We start from the raw sequence: 15,551 nt of genomic DNA on the forward strand, positions 1-15,551 counted from the left end.
GTAGATAGACCACTTTTAAATTCCTTATAATTTTGGCTCTTCAAGTTACATATGCATTGGAAGGATAGAAAAAACTTATTCCCCTATTTAAAGGTTTGTAGACAATGATTCCAAAGATCCAGCTATTCTGACAACAGAAAGGATTTCAGTATTTTTCCACTAATTCCATGACTGACAAACAGCAACAGGCATAATAATGTATTTTGTTCCAAATAGCTGGGAGAAAGATTAACACTGTTCTTTTATTGCGAAGGTAAAGGGGCTCAAGCCTCAATTAAATTATTCAACAACTACAAAATTTTCTAAGCTGAAAAAATTCAAATAAAGTCAGAATTTTCACTGAACTCCGTGGTAGAAATACCTCAACAATTCGTAAAAGACCGATATTGTGTGTGAATCAAATGTTCATGATCTCTGTTCACCATGAATGCCACAATTATATAAATCCATCACCATCATGCCTTCATTTCAAATATCAAACGATCTAAGTCTACCGTTTACCCTGGACGTGAGTTAACAACTGAGGCAAAAAAGCATTGGTGAAGACTAGAAATAACACAGTGGAGCTGGAGGGCTCCAGCATCTGACTTTCTTACTATCTCTTGGCGAAGATTAGATTTGATTGGTGAAGAAATCTTAACCCTTCTCCTTTTTTTAGGCAGTCCCTTGGGAATGAGGATGACTTGCTTCAACTCCTGTTCACTGAGTTCTGAATGGCTGGTAAGACTCTGCCACAGGCAAGGCTTGATAGTTGGATAAACGGTGTATTTGTGCCTTCTTCTGACACTTTTCCTTCACGTCTCCGTGCTTACTGTTTGTTTAGTCTTAAGCCAGGAATTTCCATAAGTCAGTAGAGATGAGAGTGTCTTCAGGACTGCTTTTAAGATATGACTAAAGCATGTCAACTGTTTTCGTGATGGCTTTCTGCTATGACAGAATTCAGTAGCATGCAATTACTTTGTGAAACTGCGTTGGGTACACAAGCTAGATGCCCTATCTAGCGGCTTTGAGTGATTTGCATTTTGACAGTGGGCAAGTTGACTTGGGAAAGAAAGCTGCTGCTGAACTTATTTCTTGCTATGGGATTAGGAGGACTTTGCAAATACACCACCACAGGTACTTCTCCAGTGATTTGTGGAGCCTGCTGTAGGCTATGTAAGTCTTTAAATAATGTGGGAATGAGATTCTGGTCCTTATATATTCTTTTCTACATATGCACGAAGACTGAGCTGGCACACTGATAGGATAATAAATTTCATCTCTGTCAACCTTTGCTGTCTTGGAAAAATTGGTCCATATTTTTTCCAGCATCTCACTATTGACCTGAATTGATGGGAGGAAGTGTCAAGATAGCTGAAAGAGGACCTTAATTTTCTAGGTGTTTTGTGGAAGTCCCACTTCCTCAGATATGTTGAAGAAGGAATTAATAACGAGCCTGAGACCAGTTCTGAGTGAATACAAACACACAGAGCACCCTCTGCATACTGAAGCTCTTTTATTGAGACTGGATTGAAGTCTGCAGAGATTGTACAGCTTTTCACCTGTCCCATGGATCATTCCTATGCCTGTCAGTGCTTTATTAGAGGCAGGTTTCAGTATAGGATCATATAGTTTTCCTTTTAATCTGAGAGTCAGTCCCTTGAGTCTAGACTCTACTGCAAGGGAAACACCTTTCATGCATCTACTCTATTTAGCCCTTTAAGAATTTTGTAAGTTTCTACAAGACTACCTCTCATTCCTTTATACACCATGAAATGCAGTTCCAGTCTGGAATCAGTCAATAAGTTCCACTGCACTCCTTTGATCGCAAGCATATCCTTTGTTGAACAAGCAAACCTGAACTGCACACAATACTCTAGGCCTGGACTAATCAGATCTTCTTGAAATAAAGGCTAACATACCATTTGCCTTCTGAGTGTCTTCTGAAATTCTGAAAAGCACCTGCATGCTAGCTTTCAGAGATTTATGAACAAGAACACGTAGGTCTCCCTGGATGTCAACATTCTTCAATTTCTCAACATTCAAGAGACATTCTTTTCTTCCTACTAAAATTGATAAACTCAAACTTATCCACACTATATTCAATCTGCTGTGGTTTTTCACATACTTAGCCTGTCAAAGTCTCCCAAAACCGCTTTGCATACTTCTTATGAAGAACGTTTCACCAAATTATGCGCCATCTGTAAACTTTGAAAATGACAATCTATTACTAAATCCAAATCATATCAGATATTGTGAACACCTGAACCCCCAGCATTGATCTTTGTTGACCAAACTTGTGCGTTGGATTTAATCTGAAAACTTCCAAAATCCAAAAACATTCAAAGTATCAACTCTGCTAGTAACATCCTCAAAAACTCCAAGTTTGTCATACATGATTCCCCCTTCATTAATCTGTTTTGATCTTGCCCAATCGGACTACTATTTTCTAAACAGTCAATAATCATATCCTTCATAAAAGGATATGATCAAATTATTGTATTTTCCCTACTGCAGATATCAGGCAAACAAAATTCCTCCCTATTTTTCACATTACTTCCTTTCTTAAACAAAGAGTTTACATTTGCAATCTGCAGCCCTCATTGCAGAATTAATGGAATTCTGAAATATCAAGCCATATATCAACTATCACTGGAGCTTTCTTTTTCAATATTCTAAGGTGAAACATTGTATACTCAGGTTTTCTGTTGGATTTTTTGCCTACAGGAATGTATGTATTTTTTGTGAAAACCAAACAACAAATTCTTCAAATACTAGCCACTGCCTATCCAGCATCAAATTGTTTAATGTATTTTTTAAATTCACCACAGCCAACTTCTTCGTCAAATCTGAAGGAAGATAAATGTGAACTTTTAAGCTTTAGTTTCAGATTGAACAACTTTGACAAACTTAATGGAAAATTCCATCACTCAATGGTCACTCATCCCTAAATGTTCTTCTTCAACATGGCCATCCATTGGCTCGCTCTCATCACATAATACTAAATCTCAACGCCCACACTGGTTCCTCAACACATTGTTCCAAAAAAAATCTCAAGCATTTCCCAAGAATTCCTCCTCCACAGTACTGGTGATTATTAGATTTACACATAATATAAGTGAATTGAAATCACCCATGATCACTGATTTCACACAGTGAAAGATCATGTTAGTGGTTCCCCTTAGTGGGCAAAATCCACACAGACACTGGAAAGTAGTTCTTCAGCCACTGGAAGGTGGTGGAGGACGAGAATCCTTGCAACAATCTTCCCTGTGGTCGCAGTTATTGTGAATTGGGCTTGATTCATTCATTAATAAAGTCATGAGCACAGTGTGCCTAAATTAGTGGTGTGAGCCCAAATGAGGGATATGTTGTTGCGCAGCCAGGTCAGAAGTGTCTCATGGCCTTGTTTCAGAATGCCAGCAGAGATTTCCATCTAATCCAAAGGACTTATTGAATAACTGTCAAATAGCTTTTTAAACTCACTCTTGATTGCATTAGCACCAAGACCAAGCTGGAAAGGATATCAAGGAATGGAAATGGAAGATGACAAGTCAAACTCCATCTCAGTTGAGTTCTTCAAAATATTCTCTCCAGTGAATACTGACTGCCTCTCTGTCTAATTATAACTCAAATCATCCCAAAGCACCTTTAGCTAATAGCTACTCTTGAACAATAGCATGGTAGTAATGTATGGTGACAGCAGTAATTTATGCACAGCCAGGTCCTTTGAGTAGTCAACTGAAAATAAACTAACCTGTTCTTTTTCAGAAAAGGGCTGCTTGTTGAAAGATAGATAGGACAAAAACTAAAGAACTCTCCCACTTTTGATTCTTTTGTGTTTGTCCTTAAGTCAGACAGCACCTCAAATAAATATCTTGTCTGAAATATGGCAAATCAGATTCCCAGAAGTTGTCTTTCCTCAAACTTCTACAAGAAACTCCCTTGGCATTTCACCGGCGTGCCAGCATAACATTTGGGCAGAAGCTTCTGGAGTGGTTCTTATACTCACAAACATTGAACTCGGTTAGGAGATCTATCAACTGGTCCATGTCTGACATAATATTCAAAGAAAGAGAAAAAAAAGGAATGCGGTGAGCATACACTTGCATATTGATAAAAAGAGGAACAAGTTATAGAGTCATAGTGTTGCACCTTCAGGGCAAATGCAAAATTGCCAAATTTCAAAGGATTACAACAATCTTTATATCAGGTGCCGATTGAGTAGCAAATTATTGTGAGATAGCAAGAACTGCTGATGCTGGAGTCTGAGATGACACAGTGTAGAGCTGGAGGAACACAGCAGGCCAGGCAGCATCATGGAGCAGGAAAGCTGATGTTTCGGGTCAGGACCCCTGCTTCAGAAAATATAGCAAATTTTTGTATTTGGCCTAGATGTTGTTGTGCTGTAAAAAACAAGAAAACTATATGCTCCCTGTGTCTCTAGGGAATTAAAATAAAAGGAGACCTAAATATCTTCCTTTTGTTTGTAGAGCACTTGTCCCTGTGTATTAATGTGTTTCATTTCAAGCATAACGTCACATTATGACCTTGACAGGACATTTGGTTTTGTGGCTATTAGCGCAATCGAGATTGTTTCACAGGTGCAGCCTAGTTGAGTATCACACTTAACAACTGATGTTCTGCCTTGGATTTTGCAAGTACAGACTGGCTGCATTGTCAATGACGAAATGAACCTTAGCCAGTGTCAACTTATCAACCAAACAGCACTAAAGTCCACTTCACAGAATCAGAATCACAGGGTTGTTGTGGTGCAAAAGCTGGCCATTCAGCCCATGATGTCTGTACAGGATCTCTGAGCACTTTAAATTAGTGCCAATTTCCTGCTTCTTTACTGTAACCCTGCTCAAATTCTTTAACTGATCCCTTGCAAATATCAGAACAATTTCTCCATTTCCATAGCTAAAATTTATCACTGAGCAAAACACCTTGAATTGTAGGTTTACCTAGCCACATTACTGAAATATTGCTTCCTCTTGGGCTGTTGCTAGACAGTCACAATGAGAAGACATATAGCTTCACTGCCCAACTAATAGTAAGGTACAACATTTAACCAATGCCACTAGCTCTCTTCAGGTCCAGGTTAGTTCAACACAGAAGCAGAAGGAATTACATTGTAGCAACATTTCAAATATTCCCATACTCAATTGGGTAAAAAAACATAGTCCAGGAAATCCCTCCTCCTTCCATAATGACTCATCTTACAATGATATCTACATTCTTTAAAAAGATTAATAATAAGTACATTTCTTTGCATCAGAATTACACAAGTATGATTTAATGTTCCTGTGCAAAATATCACAGCGTACTGTCCAAAGATCAGAGAACTCCATGAATAGATAGATTATTAGGCAATTTGAGAACAATGTGAACTAAACTTGATTTCAGTCATCTGGTAAAAACTCTAATAATTACTGCCTTCTTCAGTTTCAGAACAGGGTTTGGAATTTTGTGTAGCTAATGTGTGTGATCCTTTTGTCAAAACTGATAGCATATGGAAGATCTCGTCAAAAGAATTTGCAGCTTTGCGGCATCACCTGAATTTAATGCTATAGCATACAACAACTGATCCTTACTTGAAAAAGTATGAACATAGAAAACCGGAAATAAATTACATAATCACTGACAAATCTTGAAACCTACAAGTAAATACTTCTCAGTAATTGTCTCGTCAGGAGTGAGGCTTCAAAATTCCCTTGCTTAATGATTGCTTTAAGGTAACATAAGTGGGATCAAACCAAACTTAGAATATTTTAAAAGAAGACGATTGGTGATTGATTGTGATTTGCAGGGTGGGTTGGGGAGGGGGTTGGGTGCTGGTGGGGGCAGGTGGTGATGAGTGGTATTTAGTAAAAGTGGAGTAAGGCATAACTCAAACTTTTCACCTGTTGAAAACCAGGAGAGAGGGCAAGTGTCATTGTAGCTTGGATTTTATTCACTGACAACTTGAAACCAAGTAAATTAATTCCAAATTAACATAGGGCACCTCACATTTATATTAAGAACCGTGGAGCTCTGCGACAGAAAGCTGAAAGAAAAACATGGATTAAACTTAGACAAACACAATTAAAAACAGAGACAAACGCGTATCGAAACAACATTGATGATTAGTTTCTCTTCCAGCTCCCTCGAGTTGGAAAAACCTTATCCACCCTGCAGCTGGAGAGTGAAAATCTTCCATTTATTACTTCCATCTTCTCCCAAAATATGTAAATCCATCGGAACGTCTATCTCTGCATACGGCTTATTACATAGAATAAACAGGTTTAAGATGTGACAGAAAAACAAATCCAATAGGGACACATCCCATTTTAAAATCACTGCAGCTCCATTTCAGTTCTTCAAATTGATAATATTCTTATCCTGTAACTAGCGAGTTTTGAGATTGACAGACTACTCTTCTGAAATTTTGTTGCTGGATCATGGAAAGGTTAGGAGAGATTGCATCAATCAATGCATTAGGATAGGGAAAAAAACTATATCTCTAAACTCCCCAATTCTTTGAAGCGTGTGCCTAAATTGAGAGAGGAGCAGACATGAAAAAATGCATTAAAGGTTATTGTCACCCCAGATATAAACACAAATGTGTCATAAACAATTGGAGTTAGGATTTGAAAAGTGCTTGGTAATATTTCGATCAAATTTTAAGCATGTCTCTATGCTGAATTTGAGCAATAAAATTCTTCGTACTTACTTCCAGAGCAAAACTACAAAACAAAGTCCGCAACAGCAGCCAAATATTTAATGTATAGTTCTTATAACAGCAGAAGGTTTGATGTAAAATCAGATTCCTCAATACACTAGAATGTCCTCTAAGCATCATAACAATAAATGAAAACAATCAACCAAAGCTACAATGACAGACTTAAGTTTATATTTTCAAAAAAAAGTTCACAATTATCAGCTCAGCTTAAATACAGTGCCATGTTGCAACCAAAGTCATTAAGCATTGTCTGCAAGAAAACAGACAATGTTTCTGTACAAGAAAACAAGGGCCCTATGATCAATCAGCTTCAACAGACTCTTTCTGTTCCGCGCCTTGTGTAAAGCTACACATCACTGTCTTTTTGTAACAATGTCTACTTTTGCTCTGGAAAAAAGTATTTCCAGTATCTACGTTCTCTAATCATTTTCAAAAATAATGGGGCCATGCTTTTAAAACTTCGGTCTTACCAAATTAAAACCAAAAGGATTTACCAAATTGTAATTATGCTGGCACTATTAAAACTCATGTGCAAATTGTCGTAGGCTTATGGTAGAGACGGAGACCAGTCACCGTGCTGAGTCCGTACCAGATTTTTGCAAGAACAACTCAATGAGTCCCACCCCTCCACCGTATCCCAGTTTTCTTTTATCTTTGGTAATTATTTTCACTGTAAGGTGGTGGTGGTGGGGGGGAGCGGTTCATTGTAATTGTGCTGAGCTTCAGCATTTTGATAAACAATTTGTCGTACACTGTTTCTGAACAAAATCCAAGTTTGGAATGCAACGTTACGTTAATGACAAAGATCATTCCTACAATGCAGAAACAAAGCTAGAAGAGTTAGATTGTCTCAGCCTGCTCCGAGAAGAAGAAAGGAGCAAGACAGAGAAGAAATTCAGTTTCTTGGCTGAGAATATTTTGGACAGATGCATTTGCCAATACAAATACTTCACACTGCTAGCACCTGACTGAGCAGACCTGGAGGCTGACAAACTCTATGGACGTAAAGTGGTTGCATATTAGAAGAAAATTTTTTTTATGCAATTCAAGTGGGCCAGCACTTCACCATTAAACTTCAACGGTAATTACAGCAATTTGCAAGTCCCATCAACTAACTGCAGTCTAATTTTCTAAATTGTACACCCAGCCCAGTTTGCCCCAAACAGATTTTAAACATCCCCAAAGGAGTCATTTCACCTCCTCAGAACCAGTACCTTTTCCCGAGGTACAAATTGAATTACAGTGCTGCGGTAACTAAATTCAGATGCAATTCAGTCCATAAAATACTTCATTTTTATGCCAGTAGATAATTTGTTACCAATGGCAAAATAAACTGACGGCCGATTCCTCATGCCCAATTAATCACCGTAAAGAACAAAATAAGCTCCTTCCTTACACAGTTCTAGTAAAAGGGTGGAATTTGCCTCCAGTTACAATCGATGGAATGACAGCTACTGCTGCAGTAATGGTGGAGAGTTTCCTTTCACAAAAAGTGCAGGGGTGGGGGGAAATACCTTCCAGCTCCCACTCAAAACCCGCTGGCTGTGAGAGCTATTCAGATCGAGTCACCAAGATCCTTTCTTTTTCCCTTCCTTAGACCCTTGCAGTAGCTTTAGAAAACAGGGTGCCATTGAAAAACCGCTAACAGGGTCAGCTGCTGATGGAATGCTTTTTAGTATTCAGGTTACCCAGCCAAGCAGAACATCAAAAAAAACTCCAGCTCTTCGCTATTCTCACAGGCTTAAGTTAATGCAGAGTTACCAAGACAATACTGTTCCTCTACTGAATAGCACATATACTCGAAACTGCTGAGCAAGTAAACACCTTATCCAATCTGCCTCCACTGGTTACTTATAAGAAGCAATTACTCCGTCATGGGCTAACAATGTTGTCAAAAAAATTAAGGTAATAAATGCAAGTGTCTCAATTTGATTATACAAGTCTCCCCTATATTTTAACATGCACATACGTTTCTTGCCTCATTCATGAAGAAAATGTCTTAAGTGACCATAAATTTCATCTTGTGGATTGGGGAAGAGCTCATTCAACAGTTGAGAAATCTAGAAAGGACAGATTACACTCCTGGAGTGCGATCAGACCATTCTAGATTTCTCCTGGAGTGTAACCCAGTCCCAACAATGTTTTAGAAGAAAACAGGAATTGAGATTTGTTTTTTTTACCAATACGGGTACTTGATGTTCAGGATCGCAGTACTGGGAATACTCCGCTATGGCACAGGAGTCAGTCAACTCAACACAATCACGATAATAACTGGTTATAGAAATAAATTGGGACTCGCCAAAACCTACAGTCTCACACGTAGCGTGTGTGGTCGACTCCCTCAGAAACCATCCCTTCCCCGAGTTCCATAATCCAACCGAAATAAATTTCCACTATCCCAGGGCTGTGAAGTAAACCTTTCGTCTTTATTACTGAGTGTCACACTCCTTCAGTACAAAACAGCATTCCGGGACTGGAATTTCTGCACAGCCGCGCTCGTCATTAGAATAAGCGAGAGATTCGAAAATAAAATGCATCGTGAATCTGAATAACTCTTTCGCATATCCGAATATATGTTTTTGCATTAGTATTCCTAACATCGTGAAGGGACGTGATTTCTGCAGCTTTTACACGGGAGATCACACAAACACCATCCAGAGGAGAAATCCGTGGGAAAGGGTACACGGTCAATTTCCATTTGGAATATCGTGGAAATTAGGAAAGCAATTTCAACGTGCATTTATTTTTTTTTTAAAAAGCCCCAGAGCGAAAAGAAGCAGCCGACATTACAAAAACAAATTATCACGGCATTAAACAAAACCTCAAACAAGCCTGGGCGATGAAGCGAAATGTAAGAACCATATGCGTATAGGAAGCATGGCGATGCTCCATAATATATAGTGCGTGAGAGTGTGCAAAATCCTAATTTCTTTCTCCTTACCACACAACTAGGTTGAGTTCTCCTTGTAGGAAGCGAGCCCCGCTGGATAAGCCGCCTTGGTTCAGAAGCAGAGAAAACGCAGGCTAAAACCAGTCCCCATTCATGCAGTCACCGAGGAACGGGGGCAGCCTCAAATCAACCTGAAAGAACAGCTCGGCTTCATTTCCCGTCTCTCTCGGTTTTTTTTCTTCTCGCCTTGGAAGAATTGTCCAAGTTGTGGAAAGGCGGTGGCTTATTGTCTGCAGTAAGTCTCCTTCAGTAGTGGAAGGTGCAGCATGATGTCCTTAGGAGCTGCCATGGGGTTGGATGGAGCCTCTGGGCGTCTCGCTGCTTTACTCCAGCATCTTCGTGTCCTCATCCCCCTCACTCCATTCCTCGGCTGGCAGCTCCGCCTAGTTCAGCCTCTCACTCCCAGGCACTTTCCCTTCGAAAGGTTAGGCGGATAGAATAGACTTTGCAGCCGCCGCCAGCACTCTGTCTCTCACTTTCTTTTCCCACTGACTCTCACATTTCATTTAGTTAACCCCGTGCCGCAGCCCAGAGTCTTTTCTTTAGCTTCTTCTTTTGTACCCAATTATTTCTCCTTGTTTTTTTTATTGCCCACCCTTATTTATCTTCCTGTCTCAGAAACTCAGCAAGCCTCAACACAATTCTATAGACCCTTCTCTATGCAGCTACACACAGATGAGGGAGAACGTCCTTGTTACACAAAGCTCTACCAGTTTTTTTTCCCTTCGTCTCTCTGTTATCGTCTTTTTCTTAACCAATGCTTTATCTCGTTTTCACCCCTCTCCTCCGATCCAAACTCCCATAGATATAGAATATATATCTCTCTCTCTTTCTATATATATATATATATATTTACAAGCACGCGAAGAACAAGCAAAATGTTTCCCTATAAACAGAGCTCCGCCAAATGGCAAACCAATTTAAATCCTGCTCTGGTGCTGCTTTCAAAAAATAAGGAGGGAGACAGTGTAAATCCTGGCAGTGGATCAGGCGAGCAGGTTGCATTTCGGAACGAGTACTGGCAAATACAGCACTCGATAGAATCTATCATTCTGCTAATGTTTGCAGGTAGCCATTTGCTTGTATACATCCTTATGCCTAGTCTCTTCTACTTAATAAACACACAGATGGGGAAATACTTTTGTTTTCAAAAGAAACAAAATGCTTTGAATCAAAACAGGCGATTCCGTTTTAGTTACCACGCAGATCGTGTCACTTTTTTGGGTAAATGTGAACACATCGTTATTCTTACGTTTTGCAGGACTATAGAGGCGATGAAATTAGCAATTTTTTTGCATTAATCACGGGAAGGTTGCAAACATGCATGGCAGGTCGACAGTTCAGACCCCGTCGCCATGGAAACGCAATCCCTCCACGCGACAATCTCATTCTGAATTCCACTCGCTTGTTTTTTTTTCCGGGGCGGGGGTCTATGAGGGGGGAGAAAGGGAGAGGAAGAAAATACCATTTTACTAAAAAGTTCTCCCAACTTTATCAGAGAATTCAAACCTCCCCAACATTTGGTAGGGACGCCAGAATTCATCACTGCTGCAACAAAAGATTGTCTAGTGGCTGCTGATGTGTTCGACATCCAAAATGCTCCAGGCACACAAAGAAAATGATTTAAATTGCAAAAGTCCAAGCACACATAAACATTTCAGGAGCCTGCTCCATTCCAGCGGCTAATCCGGTGCCGTGTGGTGGAGTGTCCCTGTACAATGGGAAAGTCAGTAAATGCATCTTTCTGAAATCCTATCCTGCACTCAACGACAACGAGAAGAGAAAAGAATACAAAATGAAAAGGACGATCTGAAACTTTGCCCGGCGATTAAAAATGAGATGGTTTCGTTTTGAGTGAATTGGTGTCGCAGAATGGTTTTGGGTGGGGGGGTTGGTGGTGGTGGAAAGGCTGTGTTTTGGCATATCCGCGTCCCCTCGATGGCTGGGCGAGAAACAGAAGGCACATCTTCGTCTGCACGTGTCTTTGATTTCCCTACTGCTAGCCTCGGCTCTTGCCTTGTTCTAATAACTCTTGTCAGTTTGCTAAACTAATGATCAATGGGGGATTTCCACAGAGGAGGAGTATCACTGGGGCTGGTGTGTCAGTGACGATGCTGCATTGAAGCCTGGACGCTTTACGACTCTTTGTCCCACAATTACCTGGAAGTAACAATAAAGGGGGGCGGGGGTGAGGTAAAACATATAGGTCACGCCTTTGCCAGTTTTCCTGTCTCTTCAGATCCCAGAGTAAAATTACCCCTCAACATTTCTTTTTCACCTGTAGGGATTCATGTCCATCTACGGGGCTCAATATGCCCTCTGCTGGAATATGATCTCCTCCGCATTAGAAAGCGTTCTACATTTTTTTAAAGCCCCCCTCCACAACCACTCCCCCAGCCTCCCCTAACCCCACCACCACAACGGTTTAATCTTATTTAGGAAAGGATGTAAAAGCAGTTCAGATTTGGTTTACACGTGTGATACTAGGGATGGGGCGGGCTATGTTCTGGGTAAAAGTTGTGCAGACTGGGCGTCCATCATTGCGGGTTTAAAAGAACGAGAGGTTATCTCAGAAATGAAACAGAAGATCCTGAGGGAACTTCCCTTGTGGGGAAGATTAAAACTAGGGGAAACATTTTGAAAATAAGGGGTTGCTCATGTCAGATGGAAATGATGTGTTTGTATTTCAGGAGTACCATGAATTGAATTGAATTGAATTAGGTTTATTGTCACATGTGCTCACATGAGAAGTGAAAATTTTACAAGTTGCCACTTATGGTACCATCTCAGGTGCAAAGGTACTGAGGTACAGGATACATGTACTCATATTCTCTGACTGGGGATCAAACCCAGGCCATACCAGTGAAAGCACGAAACCTAATTACTAGTTCACTAGGGAAAGCCTGTGAATGTCTTGTCCCCAAAAAGCATTGAATGCCTTTAAATCTGAGTTAGATCAATTCTTGATTAATTTGTAGCCACAACCAGATTGTCATAAACAAATTGAATTGTGGACCAGATTCAAAAGGGTTCGACGGCCTGCTTCTGCAACTTATATGTTGAATGTTAATTCTCATTTTCACAAATTTTTAATTCTGCTTTGTTGCAATTGGCATTTTATGTCAAATTTCCACAAATCTATCGAAATATTACCCCCAGGATAATAAAGTGTGAAGCTGGATGAACACAGCAGGCCAAGCAGCATCTCAGGAGGACAAAAGCTGATGTTTCGGGCCTGGACCCTTCGTCAGAGAGCTCTCTGACGAAGGGTCCAGGCCCGAAACGTCAGCTTTTGTGCTCCTGAGATGCTGCTTGGCCTGCTGTGTTCATCCAGCTTCACACTTTATTATCTTGGATTCTCCAGCATCTGCCGTTCCCATTATCTCCAAAATATTACCCACAACTTCCCCAATCTTCCGTAAAGTACACAACAAGCTACATTTCTTGGATGTAAATCTTTGTCATATGCCAAGAAATGTAACCCATTTTCATTAGACTAGAAAGTCGAATAAATTAAGCTGTTACAATGAATAGCACCATAATTTGTTTCTGAGGGATTTTATTTTTCGTAGGGAGAGGATAGTACTATTTGGCATATAATGTAACATGAGCTGTTGTAATGGTTGAGTTATTGGGTGCGTTATGGGAGGCAATGGTTAAATCACCTGGACCTGATGGGAGGTATTCTAGGATATTGTAGGAAGTAGCTACAGAGAGAGTGAACACAATGATAGTAATCTTTCACAAATCCTTAAGTTCTGGAAGAGCTCAAGCGGATCAAAAAGTAGCCATTGTAACATCTTTACTTAAAAAAGTGAAGAAACAAAAAAAGTTACCATTGCTTAACATCTGTTATTGGGAAAATTATAGAGTCTATTATAACAAATGTAATAACAGAGCATTTAGAAATACATAATATGATCAAGCAGAGTTAGTACAGTTTCATGAAAGGGAAATCATACCTGACAATTTTATAAGAAGCCTTTGAGGATGTAACAAAGAAGATAGATGAAGGGGAAGCAGTGGGTCGAATATATTTGGATTTTCCGAAGACATTTAATGAGGCTCCACATAGGAATGATGTGGAGGCTTTGGAGAGGGTGCAAAGGAGGTTTACCAGGATGCTGCCTGGATTGGAGGGCTTGTCTTACAAGGAGAGGTTGACTGAGCTCGGACTTTTCTCTCTGGAGAAAAGGAGGAAGAGCGGTGACCTAATCGAGGTGTACAAAGTAATGAGAGGCACGAATAGAATCACTAGCCAGAGACTTTTCCCCAGGGCAGGATTGACTGCCACGAGGGATCATAGTTTTAAGGTGTTAGGAGGAAGGTATAGAGGAGACATCAGAGGGAGGTTCTTCACCCAGAGAGTTGTGAGCGCATGGAATAGTTTGCCAGTGGTAGTCGTGGAAGCGGAGTCATTAGTGACATTTAAGCGACTGCTGGACATGCACATGGACAGCAGTGAATTGAGGGGAATGTAGGTTAGATTATTGTATTTTTGGATTAGGGTTATTCCACGGCACAACATCATGAGCTGAAGGGCCTGTGCAGTGCTGTATTTTTCTATGTTCTATGTTGGGCCACTCCAGTAAGGTAAGAGCTCATGGTGTTAGAGTGGCATATGTAAAGGATTGGCTAATAGAGAACGGAGAACTGGGATAAGAACGGAGAACTGGGATAAGGGACCATTTTGCCATAAGGCAACCTATAATTAGTGGGGTGCCACAGGGACCAGTGTTTTGACCAAAATTGTTAACAATACGTTTTACTGACTTGGACATGGAAAGTGAATGTACTTTAGTCACGTTAGCAGATAGCATAAAAAGGGGAAAGATAAGTAATTATGATGACACAAAGAGTTGGCAGAGGGACATAAGTAGGTTAAACAAGTGGGCTAAAACTTGGTAAATGGAATATATTGTGGGAAAATATGAGGTTATGCCCTTTGGTAGGAATAATAGAGGAGCTGAATACTATTTAATGGGGAAAGACTGCAGAAAGCTGCAAAACATAGGGATTTGAGAGACCTCACCCATGAAGCATAAAAAGCTAGTAGCCAATTCACCAGTTAATAAGAAAGGCAAATAGAAAGCCAGACTTTGTTTTAAAGGGAATGGAGTATTCAAATAAGGAGACTTTTCTAAAACTACACAAGGATCTAGTCCAGCTTACAGCTGGAATACTGTGAGCAGTTCTGGGGCCTTTACGTAAGGAAACTACATTGGCATTAGAGACAGCCCAGAGAAGGCTCACCACACTGATAGCAGGCATGGAAGAATTGTCTTCAGAGGAGAGTTTGACTAAGCTCGGCCTGTTCTCTTTGAAATTCAGAAGACAGAGAGGCAACTTTATTGAAACATACAATATTCTTTGGCTACTTGAAAGGCTAGATATGGAAAGGTTGTTCCCCCTTTTGGGAGAATCTCAGACCACATTCAAGACAGAGATGAAGAGGAATTTCAAGCACAATGAATCTTTGGAATTCTTTGCCGCACAGAGCTGTTGAGATTGGGTCAGAGACAGATTTTTAATCAGTTCAGGGAATCAAGGGTTAGAGGGAAAAGGAAGGAAAGTGAAGTTGAGGATTATCAGATCAGCTATGATCTCATTGAATGACTGAACATATTTAATTGGTTGAATGGCATACTTCTGTTCCTAATTCTTATGGTCTATGACCCAACCCAAAGGCAGTTCAAGATGACATCAGCAACATAAACAACAGTGCCATACACAGGATCCTTGGTGAAAGGAATGCAAGTTTGCACTCAGGAAAGCAAGGAGCAAAGCCTCTCGAGTCACCATCTGAGGAAATCATCATACTTGTGAACTTGTCAGTATCAAAAGAGTAGGGACATGAACAATATGAACAATGAGCAGGAAAGGAAGGCTCAATAACCT

General features: G+C 40.2%; 1 protein-coding gene across 8 annotated transcripts in view; it reads right to left on the bottom strand.

Moving 5' to 3' along the window:
- Nucleotides 1–10,578, bottom strand: part of adgrl3.1 (adhesion G protein-coupled receptor L3.1) — a 633,648-nt gene extending 623,070 nt beyond the window's left edge. For all 8 annotated transcript variants that reach the window (XM_048527072.2, XM_059643687.1, XM_048527071.2 and 5 more), the window contains exon 1: nucleotides 9,645–10,578. The gene's annotated coding sequence lies outside the window, so the exon portion shown is untranslated. The remainder of the gene's footprint in view (nucleotides 1–9,644) is intronic.
- Between the last annotated feature and the right edge of the window lie 4,973 nt (nucleotides 10,579–15,551).

This window comes from Stegostoma tigrinum, chromosome 3 (assembly GCF_030684315.1).
Source record: "Stegostoma tigrinum isolate sSteTig4 chromosome 3, sSteTig4.hap1, whole genome shotgun sequence".
NCBI lineage: Eukaryota > Metazoa > Chordata > Chondrichthyes > Orectolobiformes > Stegostomatidae > Stegostoma > Stegostoma tigrinum.